Here is a 16,275-nt window from a genome sequence, read left to right as displayed (position 1 = left end):
ATGCTGAAACACCTGCACCCCGATGTTTATAGCAGCAATGGCCACAATAGCCAAACTGTGGAAGGAGCCTTGGTGTCCATCGAAAGATGAATGGATAAAGGAGATGTGGTTTATGTATACAATGGAATATTACTCAGCCATTAGAAATGACAAATACCCACCATTTGCTTTGACGTGGATGGGCCTGGAAGGTATTATGCTGAGTGAAATAAGTCAATCAGAAAAGGGCAAACATTATATGGTCTCATTCATTTGGGGAGTATAAAAATTAGTGAAAGGGAATAAAGGGAAAGGAGAAGAAATGAGTGAAAATATCAGTGAGGGTGACAAAACATGAGAGACACTTAACTCTGGGAAATGAACAAGGGGTAGTGGAAGGGTAAGTGGGCGGGGGGTTGGGGTGACTGGGTAATGGGCACTGAGGGGGGCACTGGGTATTATGCTATATGTTGGCAAATTGAACTCTAATAAAAAATTTTTTTAAAAAGGATTGCTGAAGGTCAACATTTTTCTTAGACATGTATCAAGAAAGAGAAAAGGTAGTTTCTGGTCTGGCAACAAAGTTAGGATTTTATCTTGGGAGGACATGATGCTCAGACCCTATAGACACAGATGAGAGCAGTGGCCAAGTACATGGATGCTAGAGCCCAGTCTGGGTCTGGGCCCCAGATCTACCTATGTGTGATCTGGAGCAAGCTACTTAACTTCACTGTGCCTCCTTTTCTGGGGAGCTTAAACAACAGAAATTTATTTTCTCTCAGTTCTGGAGGCTGTAAATCCAAGATTAAGGCGTCATCAGGGTTGGTTTTTCCTGAGGCCTCTCTCCTTGGATTGTAGATGCCATCTTTGTCTCATTTTCATATGGTCTTCCTTCTTCAAGCATCTGTGTCCTGATCTCCTGTTCCTATAAGGACACAAATCATATTGGATTAGGGTCCAATCAATAACTTAACTATTTCTCAAAGATTCTATCTCCAAATATAGTCATATTCTGAAAAACTGGGGGTTTTAGCATATGAATTGTGGGAACCTCTATTCATCCCCTAACAACTGGGTACAGAAGTCTAGTTTTAAAGTTATTTTTCTTCACAATGTTGAAGGCATTGATCCACTACCTTCTAGTTTGTAGTGTTGCCACTTAAACGTTACAAAGTCATTCTGATTTCAGATCCTTTGTGTGTGACATGATCTACCTGAATGCTTTATGATCTTCTCTTTGTCCCCAGGGTTTTGAAATTTCACAAAAATTTTCACTAATGGATTTTCACAAAAATCCATTTGCAACTATTTGGCTAAGTTTTGATGGGCCTTTTCAACTGAAAAAATTTTTTTTTCTCAGCTTTACTGAGATATCATCAACATAAAACATTGTGCAACTTTAAGGTGTATAACATGATGCCTTGATACAGGTATATGCTACAAATGATTATCACAACAAGCTTACTTAATACATTCATCACCTCACATCATTACCTTGTGTGTGTGTGTGTGTGTGTGTGTGTGTGTGGTGAGAACATCTTAGATCTGCTCTCTAAGCAACTTTCAAGTATATAATACAGGATTGCTAACTATGGTCACCATGTTGTGCAAGAGCCCCAGAATTCATTCATCTTATACCTGGAAGTTTATACTCTTTGAGTAACATTTTTCCATTTACCCCACCCCGTAGCCCCTGGAAACCACCATGCTACTCTATTTCTATGAGCTTGCTTTGTTTAGGTTCCTATGGGTAGAAATATACACTATATTTGTCTATCTTCATCTGATTTATTTCCCTTGACATAATGCTTTCAAGGTCTATCCATGTTATTGCAAATTGTGCCTTACTTTTTTTCTCAACAAACAATAGAAGAGTTCTTCTTAATTAGGGTTGTGATGAAGATTAAATGAATAATATTTGTAAAGCAACTGAAATAGTGATGATACACAGAAAGTGCACAAATATTTTAGGGGGGAGGGAGAGAGAGAGAGCATATGTGCACAAGCAGGAGAGAGGGAAAGAGAACCTTAAGCAGGTTCAAAGCTCAGCATGGAGCCTGACCCAGGGGCTCAATCTCACAACCCTGAGATCATGACCTGAGCCAAAATCGAGAGTCAGATGCTTAACTGACAGATGCATCCAGGTGCCGACAAATAATTATTTTTAAAAATACATGCCCAAATATACATCTAGCACAATCTGTTACCTGCTAAAGAAACTGAAGCACCAAGAACAATGGAAGAGATTTCTCAGAAGGGCTTCTGGCAGCTTCATGTTAACCAATACAAAATCTGGCAATTTTACCAAATTACATAAAACATATTCAGACTTCAACTTAAAAATTCATACAGCATTGTATATTTTTCTAAAAGCACAAATATACAGCTTTATAATCTATTTTGAGAGTGGGCTGTCTTACTCACTGAGGACATATGACAAGTTTGGAGCTCTAGCCTTGTGATGGTCACCACAGATCCATTGCTTCCCCCTTGGAATCGTGTGTGTGTGTGTGTGTGTGTGTGTGTGGTGTGTGTGTGTGAGGAGCACTTAATCAATTCTCCCCATAGGTATTGTGACCACAGAGCCTCCTCTAGTCTACAGCATTTGCAGACAGTAGAGTGGCGGCAGGACTATGCATCTCCTGATACTGACACCCAACTCGGTCACCACACAAAGCCCAGCAACAGCAGTTGAGAGTTGCTGGAAGCCAGCTTTCACAGGTTATAGATAGACAGTGATGCAGCATCATGATAATGATGAAAGCATCATGAAATAAATGGTATTAGGGCCTTGCAGAGGACACAAGATCGACATTGTTTCAGTCAGAAGAGTCATTGCATGGTAGTAATAACAGTCTTGTTCCTTTCTTCTCATGGTGGAAAATAGAAAACTAGCCAGGAATAGAAGATTTGACAATAAAATATGAAAAGATAGTTGCTGAATCTTCACAGGAAAAGATGGTGGCTGGACATCACAAAGAATCTTCTGATTGGACAATAAACATATAAGTACCTCTCCTTTACCCTTTATTCTAAATCATCATTGATAATATTCATTTTCTATACCTTATATGGACCAGTGAATTGTGAAAACAGTTTATTTGCGAAGGGGTGCCTGGGTGGCACAGTCAGCTAAGCATCGGACTCTGGGTTTCAGCTCAGGTCATGATCTCAGGGTAATGGTATGGAGCCCCACAATGGGCTCAGCACTCAGTGCAGAATCTGCTTAAGACTCTCTCTCCCTCTCCCCCTGATCCTCACACCCCCTGTCTAAAATATATAAATACATCTTTAAAAACATATTTGCCCAAGACTCATACCTTGGAGACTATCCTGGTTGAGTGCTGGCTTTGGAGCTGGACTTCCATTGTTCAAATCTCTGCTCCCTTAATCAGGAGTTGTGTGTTCTTGAGCAAGTTACTTAAGCTGTCTGATCTTTAGTTTCTCCACATGCAAAATGAGGATGATGCATCATAGGTTGTGTAAAGATTAAATAAACTGATGTATATAAAGTCAATGCCTGGCCCATGATACGAACTCAATAAATACTATTATTTTTATCATCTCTGAGAATTCCCTTAAGATGAATTACTAGAGGCAGAACTGCCAGCTTAAAGACTGAGTATTCATGTTTTTTGATGGTATTGCGAAACAGCCTTCCTGAAAGTTTGATCATAACATTTTCAAAGCCTGTGATTTCATCATGTCTTAAAGTGGCCTATTTAGATCAACCAAAACGAGATGGAAGAATGGAGAAGAAAAAAAAAGGAAACAAGAGAGAAGAGCCAAGGCCAAAAAGGAAGAAAAAGGATATAGGAAGAGGGGGGATACTTTAAAAAAGAAAATGTCAATGAAAACGAAATGAAATATGAATAAAAATGCAAAATCATCTTTAGCATTTAAAATATTTTGTGACGACTAGTTCTTGTGAACTGGCCCCTCTTATTAAAGTCTGATACTCTAAAAGGGGGTTTGTCTATGTTGCCCTTCCATTTCCTTTAACCTGCAGGAATGACTCTTTGAGGGACTTCTCAACCAGACTCTACCATATCTCTCTGGGATCTAGCACTCTTTAATAATTAAGAAGGAAAAGTATTTACTCTAAGTAACCCCAAGACATTAGCCTGACATTAAATTCTTCAACCTCAAGCTCTAAGTAAAGTTTCAGGAAAAAAATTATTAAGAAGATCTATTTTTCATAATGTATGCTAGTTACAGAATTTTTTTAAGGCAACGAATTTACCCTTTTAATTTACAAAATCTCTCCAAGTTTCCCTGTAATGCAAGAGCTACTGGCGGGCTCTTCACTGTGTCAAGAATCATAGATAAATATGATTAAATGTACAGGGCCTTGAATCATTTTCTGTAGAAGGAATGGGATTTATTTCAGTATATATCATTGAGTAATGCCTGAGTTCAGTGTAATTAGTTCTAGGGGCAGCTGGAGTTTACATATTATTTTTATTTCTGGAAGAAAAACAAAACAAGATTTCTTCTAACACTGCAGTTCTCATTCTCAGTCTATTGCGAGCGCATATACCTCAGTCCCATGTAACATGCACCGTTGGGATGAACTCATGGTACTCTAGCAAAACAGGATCTCTTCAGAGGGGATGAACAGAAACTAATTTCCACCATTTCAAAAGATCCTGTGCAACAATAAATATCAATCTTATACCCTACCTCTGCCCAGCCTGCAAAGTCATGGTTGAACATAACATTAAATTACATAAATGGGCAAATATTTACTGCCAGGCTCTGCAACAGAAAGTGTTTTGAGGTTGCAAACATTACTTAATCCTTGACAATTTCTTTCTCTTTCTCTCCTTATCTCTCATCTCCATTTTTTATAGGTAGTACAGATAGATGTTCCTGTTTTCAAGTTGTATAGCTTCTGGTGCAACTCCCGTTTTAGTGAAACAAGTGCCTACCTTTTATGGGGATTGCCAGCTACTACAAAGTCTCTTACATATTCTCCACATGAGTTTCACATTTGCTTAGTATCATGTGTGGTCAGCTTTCAGATCATCTCCCATCTACCCATACTCATGTTTGGGTCAGCAAAGAGAAGGTCTGGCACCCCTATTTTGTTCCTTTAATTCTGAGAATATCCTTTTTCTCTTCCTATCCCTCTATCCTGCTGGACCTTTGGCAGCTCTCTCAAGTGAGATGCCTCTTTCTTTGAAAAGATCAGACTCCATTTGGGACTTAGGATGTGTGTTAGTCTGTGTTAGTCAGGGCCCTCCAAAGAAAAAGAACTAGTGGGATAAACACACACATGCAAAAATATATACATATAAAGAGTTTTATTATAAGGAACGGGTACATGGAATCATAGAGGTTGAGTGTGGCTTCCAAGCTGGACACCCAGGAAAGCCAGTGGTGTAATTCAGCTTGGGTGAATAGGCCTGAGAACTAGGAAGATCAGTGTCCCAGCTCAAGCAGTCAGGCAGGAAGAGCCAAATTCTTCCTTCCTCTGCCATTCTGTTCCATTCAGACCCTCGATGGATTGGGTAATACACACCCATATCAGGGAGAGCAAACTGGTCTACTGAATCCATCGATAGAAATGCAAACTTTATTTGGGAACACCCTCATAAACACACCCAAAAATAATGTGTAGCCAAATATATGGACACTCCATGATCCAGTCAAGTTGACCTATAAAATTACCATCACAGAACAGGATGGCATGTTCCTGGACAGTTCTGAACCTTGTGGCGTTTAAAGGCACTGAAGTACAAGAAAGGCAGAAGGAGGAGGGGTGCGTGGATGGCCCAGTTGTTTACACATCGGACTCTTGATTTTAACTCAGGTCATGATCCCAGGATGGTGAGATTGAGCCAGTCTAGGGCTCTACCCTCAGCAGGGAGTCTGCTTCCCTCCTCTCCCTCTCCCTCTGACCCTCCTCCCACTTATACCCTCTCTCTCTTGCTCCCTAAAATAAATAAATAAATAAACCTTAAAAAATAAAAGGCAGAGGGAATAGGAAATCCTTAGGCCCTAAACTAAAAAATAACTCAGCTCTCAATAAATTAAATCTGCTCTGTTGCTCTCTTCTGAGTGAGCATAGGTTGGTGGTTTCAGAGTACATCTGAATGACTCTTCACTCAACTTATATTTTGCTAAATTTTATACTGAAGTTATAGGTTGGCTTTGACATAGCTGCAAATTTGTCTTCTGAACTATTCTAGGAAGCTAAATTATAGAGCCCTAAAGATAATTGAAACATCTCTCTGAAACTTAGAAAAATCTACATGTGTTTCAATTTCTGAGAAAGAATATATATATATTATGTATATATATACTTACACTACGCAAAAACACGTACACACATCCCATTTGGGGTGTACCTGGGGCATGTTCTAGAGACCATTATTGAGATTTGGGATGCCACTAATTATACTCTTCCTCCTCTGAATTCTAACCAATTTGATATGGACACAGGTGACAGATGGAAGGACCTAGAGCACAGCAGAGGTGGGAGGGGGTGTGGGTTCCTTCTCCTCCCCACCTGAATCTGGCTGGCCCCCACAGCCAGAGGCAGTGCAGCTGGAGAACCTCAAACAGGCGATGCCCTTCCTGCTGCCTTACCACAGGGGAAAGGGAACAAGGAGGAGATAGAAACCTCTGTCTGCTTTTTGATGCCAGATTCCACGTCTGCACTGGCTTGCTTCCACAGCCTGGTGGACTCTCCCATCTGTCCTATTTCCCGCCTGTCCTCTTCTTCCAGAGGAGAGCTAGCTGGTAAGGAGGTGGGAAAAAGCCCAAAGCTTCCTCTTTCAGTAAGTCCTGGAGATGGTGGTCACACTGGTGGAGGGGGAGGAAGCTCCTTTTTTTAATGCATTGAAGGGAGTTGAGGGAAGAAAATTGCCTTCCTTTAGGACAGATCATTGAATCTAAGAAGCAAACCTAGTTTTTAATATTTAATGTGAACTACTGGAGAGCTGGCCTCAGTGGTAGAGAGGTATCTTTAAAGCACTCACGGTACAATAGAACAATACCTTAAGTTCTTATTTTACATCTAGACTGAACCATTCTATTTTAAATTGGGAATTTTTTTTTTGAACTTAAAAGCCTAGCCAATTTTTTAACACCCCTCCCACCACACACACACATACGCGCACGCACACACACGAACAGGCAGTGATGGGAGGAAATACACAAAAGCATTTCTAGGCAATTACATTAAGATGACGTTTTTTTTCCCCATCCTTTACCTTACCTATTTTTTTTTTACCTTACCTATTTTTTTCTAAGATTTCCAAAATATGATTTTTGTATCAAGAGAAAAAGAAAATACACATGCTTAGAGAAAGAGTGCATTCTGGAGGTTCTGAGCATAATTGAACCTAGTACTTGAAAGCAGGAAGAGACAAAGTCAACCCCTCACTGTCCTGGGAGAACCCTGGAGGCAGATGAAAGAGTGGGAAGAGTAGAAAGGTAAAGCCAACAAGATTAAGCAAGAAGAACTCTTGAAACCCAGAGAATGAGGGCCAAGCATGGTCACATGTCCCCACAAGATGCATGGATGTACATTTAAAGGCTGTGAGGAAAATTAAATCAAGTCAGTGATGACAGCTAAATTAGTTCTGATTGTTGACATTTTGGGATGTTTACAAGTTGGGCTTTTATAAGCCCGTGGACTTTCTCAAAATATTCCTACATTCCAATCGCTTGTTTAATCCTTTATTTTTCCTTGTTTCAAGATATCTTTTTACTTGTAAATATACATCAATGATCTTAATTTTTAAAGATGTAATTTTATTGTAAAATGTAGGGACAAGGAATAATTTTGCCCTAGTCTAAACACAATCACTGTTGATATTTTAGGGCAATTTCTTCAGTCAAGGGCATTAGCACAAGGCCACAGCCACATGCCTTATGTGATGATGGCCAGGTAAAAAAAAGAAAGCACAGAAGTTTAGAGATGAAGGCCAGATCAGGCAAAGCAGCCTTTCTTCTGAGTAGAAGCTGCTGCTGATTCTTCTGTCTTCAATTTAATATAATATTAATGGCAAAGGGATAATTTTCTTGGTTGATTTTCTATGGCTGTTCCTATGGACAGGAACATAGTGTAGTGGGGAGATAATGAGATTGTGCTAGAGTCCCAGCTCTACTGTTTATGACTGTCACCTTGAGAAGGTTCCTAAACACTCAAGAGTCTTGCTTTTCTCCTCTATAAGATTAATAATGCTCACTTCCTATGGCAACCGAGAGAACTAAATATGACAACACACTAAAATACTAGGCACATAGTACTTCCATATATTTTTTTAAAGATTCTAAAATAAATTTAGTATTGCTGGTAAAATTTTACCCATTCATCTTTCCACTTTAACTTCTTATGCTTAATCACAGCATTTTAAATCAGTATACTTGTATTTGATACCTAAAGAAAGAATTGCTGTTCTTAACGTGGTTTAGCTGCCTTTCACTAAATTACATATTTTGGGTCATGGAAAACCCCCATTTGAAATCTTGATCTATGCAAATACAACTCCAGACATCTGGATTAGTAACTATAGGTGTCAGAAAATAGGGACCATTAAGCTAAGTTTCAGCTGTTCCTCTACTTCAAGAAAAGGATACAGAGTATCGCTGTATTATAATTTGAGGATGATTTTTTTCCTAGAATGTCAACAAAAATGAAGGTCCTCTTCATTGCAGATTGAAAAAAAATTGCCTATGCTCTAATTTATACATATCTCTCCCTTTTAAACATACATCAAAATTGAGTGATGAATAAAGAGCATTAATAAACCATTTAGAAAATAAAGTCACTAAGTGAAATTTTATTTTCATCTTGGAGAGCTCACTTTATAAACTCATTCCAAGGGAAAAACTCAAATATGAAGAAATCAGATGTCAGTTGTGAAATCAATTATTTAGGTGTGGTGGGGCAATAAAGCTTTCAGGAGCTCTGCTAGCTCGACTCTCTCCAAATTATCCAAAACCATTAGGAAGACTCACTCTTTGTCATCATTTTATTTATTCCTTAATTTTTAATTTTCCGAATTGCCTAAGATCAAGTAAAGTCCCAGTGGTCCTCAAAAACCAACCAACACAGGGTGCCTGGCTGGCTCTGTCAGGAGAGCAAACGACTCTTGACCTCAGGGTTGTGAGTTCAAGCCCTAAGTTGGGCTTGGAGCCTACTTAAAAAAATAAAATAAAATAAATTTAGCCAGTATAGTATGGCCAAATTAAAATTGTGATGAAAATTCTGAGAAGTGAACCATCATGACCTATAACATACATCCCTTATATATCATACACAAACCTGAATGTTTCACAAATCCCAGGGGTTACAGTGCTAGTACTTATTCAAAAGAGAAAAATTTTCAAAGTTCTCCTTTCCAGGAAACATCATAACCCCTACATGAGTTGATGGGAAAGGCCATTCAGCAGTTTTACAAAAAGAGGCAGGATCCTTGTACAGCTGAGTCAGTAGCAGGGTGATAACCATGTTGGATGCCAGCACTTGACAGGTGACATGCATCTCTGGCCCCAGTTTTTGCAGTCATGTCTCTACACCAATGCCTATTGTCAGCACATAAAAAGTGTCTTGGTGTCCGCGGTTTGCTTCTCTAATTCTGAAGACTTCTTTTCTTTTTTATTGATAATTATAGTTTAATTTTATCAGAGTGGAAAAGCATGTAATAAGAAAATTATTCACCTTTAGAATATTCTTTCTACCATGAAATATCAAATAAACTATTTTTCAGCTTTATTGAGATATTATTGACATATAGCATATATGGTTTAAGGTGTACAATGTGATACATTGATATGTGTATATATATATATTGCAAAATGATTACCATGGTAAGGTTAGTTACCTCCATCACCTCATGGAATTGCCTGTGTGTGTGGTGATAACATTTAAGATCTGCTCTCGGGCAGCCCCGGTGGTGCAGCGTTTTAGTGCCGCCTGCGGCCTGGGGTGTGATCCTGGAGATCTGGGATCAAGTCCCACATCGGGCTTCCTGCATAGAGCCTGCTTCTCCCTCTGCCTGTGTCTCTGCCTCTCTCTCGCTCTCTCTGAATAAATAAATAAATCTTAAAAAAACAAAAGATCTGCTCTCTTAACATTGTCATTAATATAATACAGTATTGTTAATTATAGTCAAAATGCTATATATTAGATCTCCAAAACTTATTTATCTTATAGCTGGGAGTTCATACACTTTGACCAACATCTCCCCATTTCCCCTACCTCCAAACTGCCATTCTACTCTCTGTTTCTATGATTTTGGCTTTTTTTAGGTTCTGCATGTAAGTGAGAACATATTTGTCTTTCTCTGTCTGATTTATATTACTTAGCATAATGCCCTCAAGATCCATCTATGTTGTGGCAAATAGCAGGATTTCCTTATTTCTTTTTCATGGCTAAATAATATTCCTGAGTGTGTGTGTGTGTGTGTGTGTGTGTGTGTGATGTTTTCTGTATCTGTTCATCCATCAACAGATGCTTGTGTTGTTTCTATGTCACAGCTATAGTAAATAATGCTGCAGTGAATATTGGAGTTCAGGTACCTCTTCAGTACAATGATTTCATTTTCTGAGGATTTTCTATTATTCTCCCTTAGCCCTCTCCTGTCTGGTCTTCTGGCAGTGTTCAAATCCCTGAGGGAGATGTTAAAATTATCCTTTTCCCCTCAGGGTTCTTTGAGAGCTGAGGCAGTGGAATCTGCAAAAGAGGCCCCAGTGCTGCTATGAATTTTATCTTTAAAGTTTAGAACATTATTTCTAATCATCTCTCCAGGGCCATCCCTATGTCCTTCTGAAGTTGGCAGACACTTGCTTCAATGACCTGAGAGCTGTGCAAGAACATGCAATGGCACTGAATGACCCAATTGTCCGTGATCCTTGAGGTTTTTCTCCAGAGAGCCTCATCTAAAGTATCTTCTGTCGAGCTAATTCATGAGGCAGTGCTCTGAATTCACTAATCCAATTACTTATGATAAATGGTGCCCTAAGGAATAGAGAACAAAGAAGGGGAGGTCTGGAAAGGTCTGAAACATAGCCGGTTACATGAGAAGAAAGCCCCTGTAAGCAGGGAAGCAAAAAGAGTGATCTCCCCAATTAGAAATTCCCTGTTTTTCAAAAGCATCTCTACCTCCCATATTACTGGTTTGGCTCACAGGATTATTCACTCAGCGTGGTATTTCAGGACTTCTCTTCCACACATGAGCTAAATTCCTTCAAGCCAGTGACAGTCCCCTGGTTGGCTCCCTCTCTTCTCCTATAATGTAATTCTTTCCTATGAAGATGGATTTGAGTAGAAATTTTATAATGCTGCTGTAATATTTCTCTCTTGCTCTCCTCCTTCACAATCACAGTGACATTTGGGCCATTTTTGTTTTAGCATAATGCATGGTCTTGCCATCCATAATTCCAAGGGCAACTATGAATGAAGTGAACATTAAGTACATTAGTTTTCAATGCTATTAAGGCCATTAAGCATATTAGCATGCCCATTACTTCATTTTCCTACAGATGTTTTAGCAATAGTGCCCACTGTGATCTCCAATCACGAAGAAAGTGTCAAGCCTTCCCAAGTGGAAGTGGCTATGGATATGGACAGGAGGCAGAGTTCACACGGACTGAACTGGATCATTAATGGAAAATTATGCAGGCTGCCAGAGGACACGGGGAAGCAGAAGATACTGTACAATGAAGGAAGACACTAATCTGTGCCCACTTTGCCACCCATCTCGTTATATACAGCTCATTAATTTGAAAGCCAAAAAGAGAGAGAAATTAGGAAGTACCATCTTGAAGTATCTCTCTTCTGCCCTTCAAGTGGCAGTTATAGAAGAAGAAGAGCCTGAAGCTCCAGAAAAATGTAAAAGCTTCTTGATTTCGGTGTGAAAAAAAAAGGGGTGGGGGGGACCAGAAAACTTTAAAGAAGCCAAAAGGAAAGAAGCTCTGATTTAATCATTTCAGAACAAGCCTTGGAAACATTTAGCATATTTTTTCTAATTAATTAGTTCTAAAGATGGTGCTGCAAATGTTACCTATCTACCTTGTAACAAAAGGAAAAGTCCCCAACCTTGATTTCTGTGAACATTTGTTCTACCTTTACTCAAATGTCTAGTTTACTTATCATAGGAAAACCACCAGGCTCAGTTCCTTTCTGGACGTAATGTACCCAAATGAGGAAGAGGCATTCTGCAGCAGAAGCTGTGCCAATGGAGTGGGGTAGGAATGTTTTAAAACTTTGCAAGTTACTGTTGGAAAAAGTTAAGCCTAATATAAAATTTCAAACTATGGCTTCAGACTTGAAAATCCTGGTTTCTGAGTATTTCATTTGAAAAAGTGAGGATTGCTTATAGCTCTTAAAGACGAGTTCTTAATCATGATGATCTTTGTTGTTTATTTAACAGCCCAATGATGTCATGAGGGAGCAAGACTCTTCCTGGATTTTCACTCTGCCATCCTTAGTATGTTGGCTTTTTCTCATGACTGCTGCTTCATGATCACAATGTGGCTACTAAAGCACTGGGCATCACATCTATGATCCAAACCAAAAAAAGAAAGAAAGAAAAGGGCCTACTAAAAAGAACAGACCCTCTGCACTAAATTGCGAAGTCCTTAGAATAGAGACTACATCTATCTCATCTTTGTAACACCACCCTCCCTGGACAAATCCAATAGGGACACATAGATGCTCAAAAATCATGGATTTAAGAATAAAACCATGTACTATACTTAATCATGCCTGTCACCAACTACTAGTCAACAGATTTTTTTCCTGGGGTCACTCCTTGAATGCCCTATAGTATATCAGTATACTATAGGATATGCCCTCAGTATATCCATCTCACCAGCTCAGGACAAACAGCCACAAAGATGCCACTTATATGCTGCATAGCCTGGAAAACCACAGATCACACAGTGTCACCCTGATGAACAGATATGCTGAGAGGAAACTACCTCCAAGAGCAAATTCTGCCTGTTTAAAAATAAAACTGAAGAATTAACACAATGTGTTGTCAGTTTATTACCACAGCTTAGTGCTCATGGAGATGTTCTTACTATGAAGCACAACCAAAATATCTTTGTTCCTGACTAACAACTTGTTTTATCCTCAGAGTTATAAAATAAATATAACCGATCCAAAGCCAAACTGTGAAAATACTGAAAAGTTATGCTCCCCTTTTCCATTTTTAGGCAGTTAGGTCAAATGGTTTGTACTCCTAAATGGTTTTTGACATATATTGTCAAATTGCCTTCCAGAAAGTTCTGTCTAAGCACTGATGAAACTGTCCCTAAACTGAAAATCATTACTTCTGTTTTTAGTGTCCCCACTTCACCAGTATACTAAATTAGGAAGAGTGATCCAGGGATAGGCCTGACTCTAGGTGATAAATACTTATTAATGGGGCTTGTCTGGGTAGTGGTTACTTTTTAGCTTTCTGTACAGTTACTCACCATATCTGTTACCCACCAGCAGCATGAAGTCCTGACTCTAAGAGAATCACTCAAAGGCTGTATTTGTACAGCCTTGCTCAGAAACAGAAAGCCCTGTCTTGCCAGTGTCTTTCTTTTCCCTCCCACAGAGACCAAGCAGATGCTCTCTTTGAATCTTTGAATCTTCTTTGAAGATTCTTTGAAACTTTTCTGACTCCTGCAAAAGCAATGGGTACTGTTGAAATCATTTATTCAGTGAAAATAATGGTGTGTGGACCATCTGTTCTTGCGGTCTAATCCTTCTGAATGTTCCTGGTCCCTGAATGTTACATCAATTCAGTGAAACTTTAATGTCCTTCCATTAAATTCCTCTTTTTTCTTAAGATATCCAGAATGAGTTCCTACTGTTTGCACACATGGATTTCTTTTTTCAAATTCATGACCACAAATCTCCAATGTCCACTTCCCTAGAGGAGCCGCCATGCAATCTCAGGTCAGTGCAAAGGTATAAAGTTCAATCCACTTTGCCCCAGTTTGAGACAACTCCGCAGGGCCACCTTAGCTCTAGAATCACCTGCAGAATAGGAGAAGCTCTTTATCAACTGCATCACAGTTCAACTTTCCTTTCTGCCAAAATCCTATTTATTTCTAAGAGATGCCCTAACACACCTACTATGAGCAAACCTCTTATCAGAGTCTGCTTTCTGAGGAACCTGACCAGCAACAGTTAATGTTGGAAGTGGTCCAAGAGAACAGATTCTAAAATGAGACTGTGGAGCTGGATCACCTGCTGGCAGCTGGCAATGCAGATCCCATCACTGGTGGTAGTTACTGGTAGATCCTGGCATGCACTAGCATGCAACTGTTAACATTTCTACTGAGATGAACTGAGATGTTAGACTGTTGGAAGGAAATGTGCTGGAAGCTGAAATGCTGGAAGCATTTGGAAGATGGAGGCAAATGGGATAAGGAAGAAGAGGGCTATTACAAGAGACAATCAGTGATTTGGAAAGACAATGAAAGGCTGGGAGTAAGTTCATCAACAACTAAAGGCTACCTGGGAGAGCCAGAGGGGAGGGCCTTCTTTGCTGCAAAGGAGGTTGAATTCTCAACTTCAACAAGTCTGTTACTCTAAGGTCAGCATCCTCCTTGGAAAGGAATGGGACCCTGAGAAATGGATTGGGACATCAGGGCCACACTTGAACATCCTGAATCTCTAGATTCTCCTAACCCCTTTGGGTCTCCAGAAATGGCCCGTTTTATCTCTTAAGGTTAGCACTTCTCTCTTGCTTTAGGATAATGCAGCACTGACTCCTCCACAAGATAAATGTGCCTCTCTTAGTAATATCAACTTAAGGAAGACCCAGAAAGGGCCAGAAAATTGAAAGGAAAGGAAAATTTTCCAAGTTTTTATATGAGTAAAGCATTTCCCTGATAGCAAATATCTGTATCCTCCTTTAAAAAAAATTACAAGCACTGGGTGTTATTCTGTATGTTGGCAAATTGAACACCAATAAAAAATAAATTTATTATTAAAAAAAATTACAAGAAACCAAACTATAGACCAATATATTTCATGATCATAATGTAAAAACTCTTAACATTATAACAAAATGAATCCAACAAAATATGAAAAGAATAATATTACATGATCTGAGGTTTGTTTCAGAAATGCTGAGCAAAATAAATCAAACAGAGGGGATCCTGGGGTGACTCAGAGGTTTGGTACCTGCCTTCAGCTCAAGCTGTGATCCTGGAGACCCAGGATCGAGTCCCACATCAGGCTCCCACATGGAGCCTTCTCCCTCTGCCTGTGTCTCTACCTCTATCTTTCTCTCTCTTTCTCTGTGTCTTTCATGATCTTTAAAAAAAAAATAAACAGAGAAACACAATTATCATATGGTTTCACTCATATGTGGAATATAAGAAACAGCACAGAGGATCATAGGGTAAGGGAGGAAAACTGAATAGGAAGTAATCAGAAAGGGAGACAAACCATGAGAGACTCTTAACTCTAGAAAACAAACTGAGAGTCACTGGAGGGGAGATGAGTGGGGGGATGCAGGTAATTGGGTTATGGGCATTGAGGAGGGCACATGATGTGATGAGTACTGGGTGTTGTATATAAGTGATGATTGTTGAGCTCTACATCTGAAACTAATGATGTACTATATGCTGGCTAATTGAATTTAAATTTAAAAAAAAAGAAATGCAAGGTCAGTTTTTAACATTCAAAAATCAGTCAATGTTGGCAATCTACTGAATGGGAGAAGATATTTGCAAATGATATATCTAATAAGGGGTTAATATTCACAATATATAAAGAACTTATATAACTCAACACCCCCCCCCAAAAAAAAACCCCAAATAATCTGATAAAAAATGAGCAGAGGTACTGAATAGACATTTTCCAGAGAAGACATACAAATGGCCAGTAGACATATGAAAAGATACTCAACATCACTTATCATCAGGGAAATACAAATCAAACCCACAATGAGATATCACCTCATGCCTGTCAGAATGGCTAGAATCAAAAAGACAAGAAATACCAAATGTTGGTGAGGATGTGGAGGAAAAGGAACACTTGTGCACTGTTGGTAGCAATGTAAATTGGTGCAACCACTGTGGAAAATAGTATGGAAGTTCCTTGAACAATTAAAAATAGAAATACCATATTATCTACTTATTCCACTACTGGGTACATACTGAAAGAAAATGAAAACACCAATTCAAAAAAACATATGAACCTCTATGTTTGTTGCAGTACTATTGCTATTGTAAAACAGCCAAGACGTGAAAGCAACCCAAGTGTCCATTGATAGATGAATGGATAGAGATGCAAGATATATATAATATATAATGGAGTATTACTCAGCC

The 16,275-nt window shown here is 39.1% G+C and overlaps 1 long non-coding RNA gene across 1 annotated transcript in view; it reads right to left on the bottom strand.

Moving 5' to 3' along the window:
- Positions 1-414: 414 nt before the first annotated feature.
- Positions 415-16,275, bottom strand: part of LOC102155455 — a 58,901-nt gene continuing 43,040 nt past the window's right edge. Inside the window, exon 3 of the long non-coding RNA XR_005353071.1 lies at positions 415-904. This is a non-coding gene — a long non-coding RNA (uncharacterized LOC102155455). The remainder of the gene's footprint in view (positions 905-16,275) is intronic.

Source organism: Canis lupus, chromosome 1 (genome assembly GCF_011100685.1).
Source record: "Canis lupus familiaris isolate Mischka breed German Shepherd chromosome 1, alternate assembly UU_Cfam_GSD_1.0, whole genome shotgun sequence".
NCBI classification, from domain to species: domain Eukaryota; kingdom Metazoa; phylum Chordata; class Mammalia; order Carnivora; family Canidae; genus Canis; species Canis lupus.
Note: the sequence above shows the minus strand (reverse complement) of the source record. Positions and strands in the feature narration are given on the sequence as shown.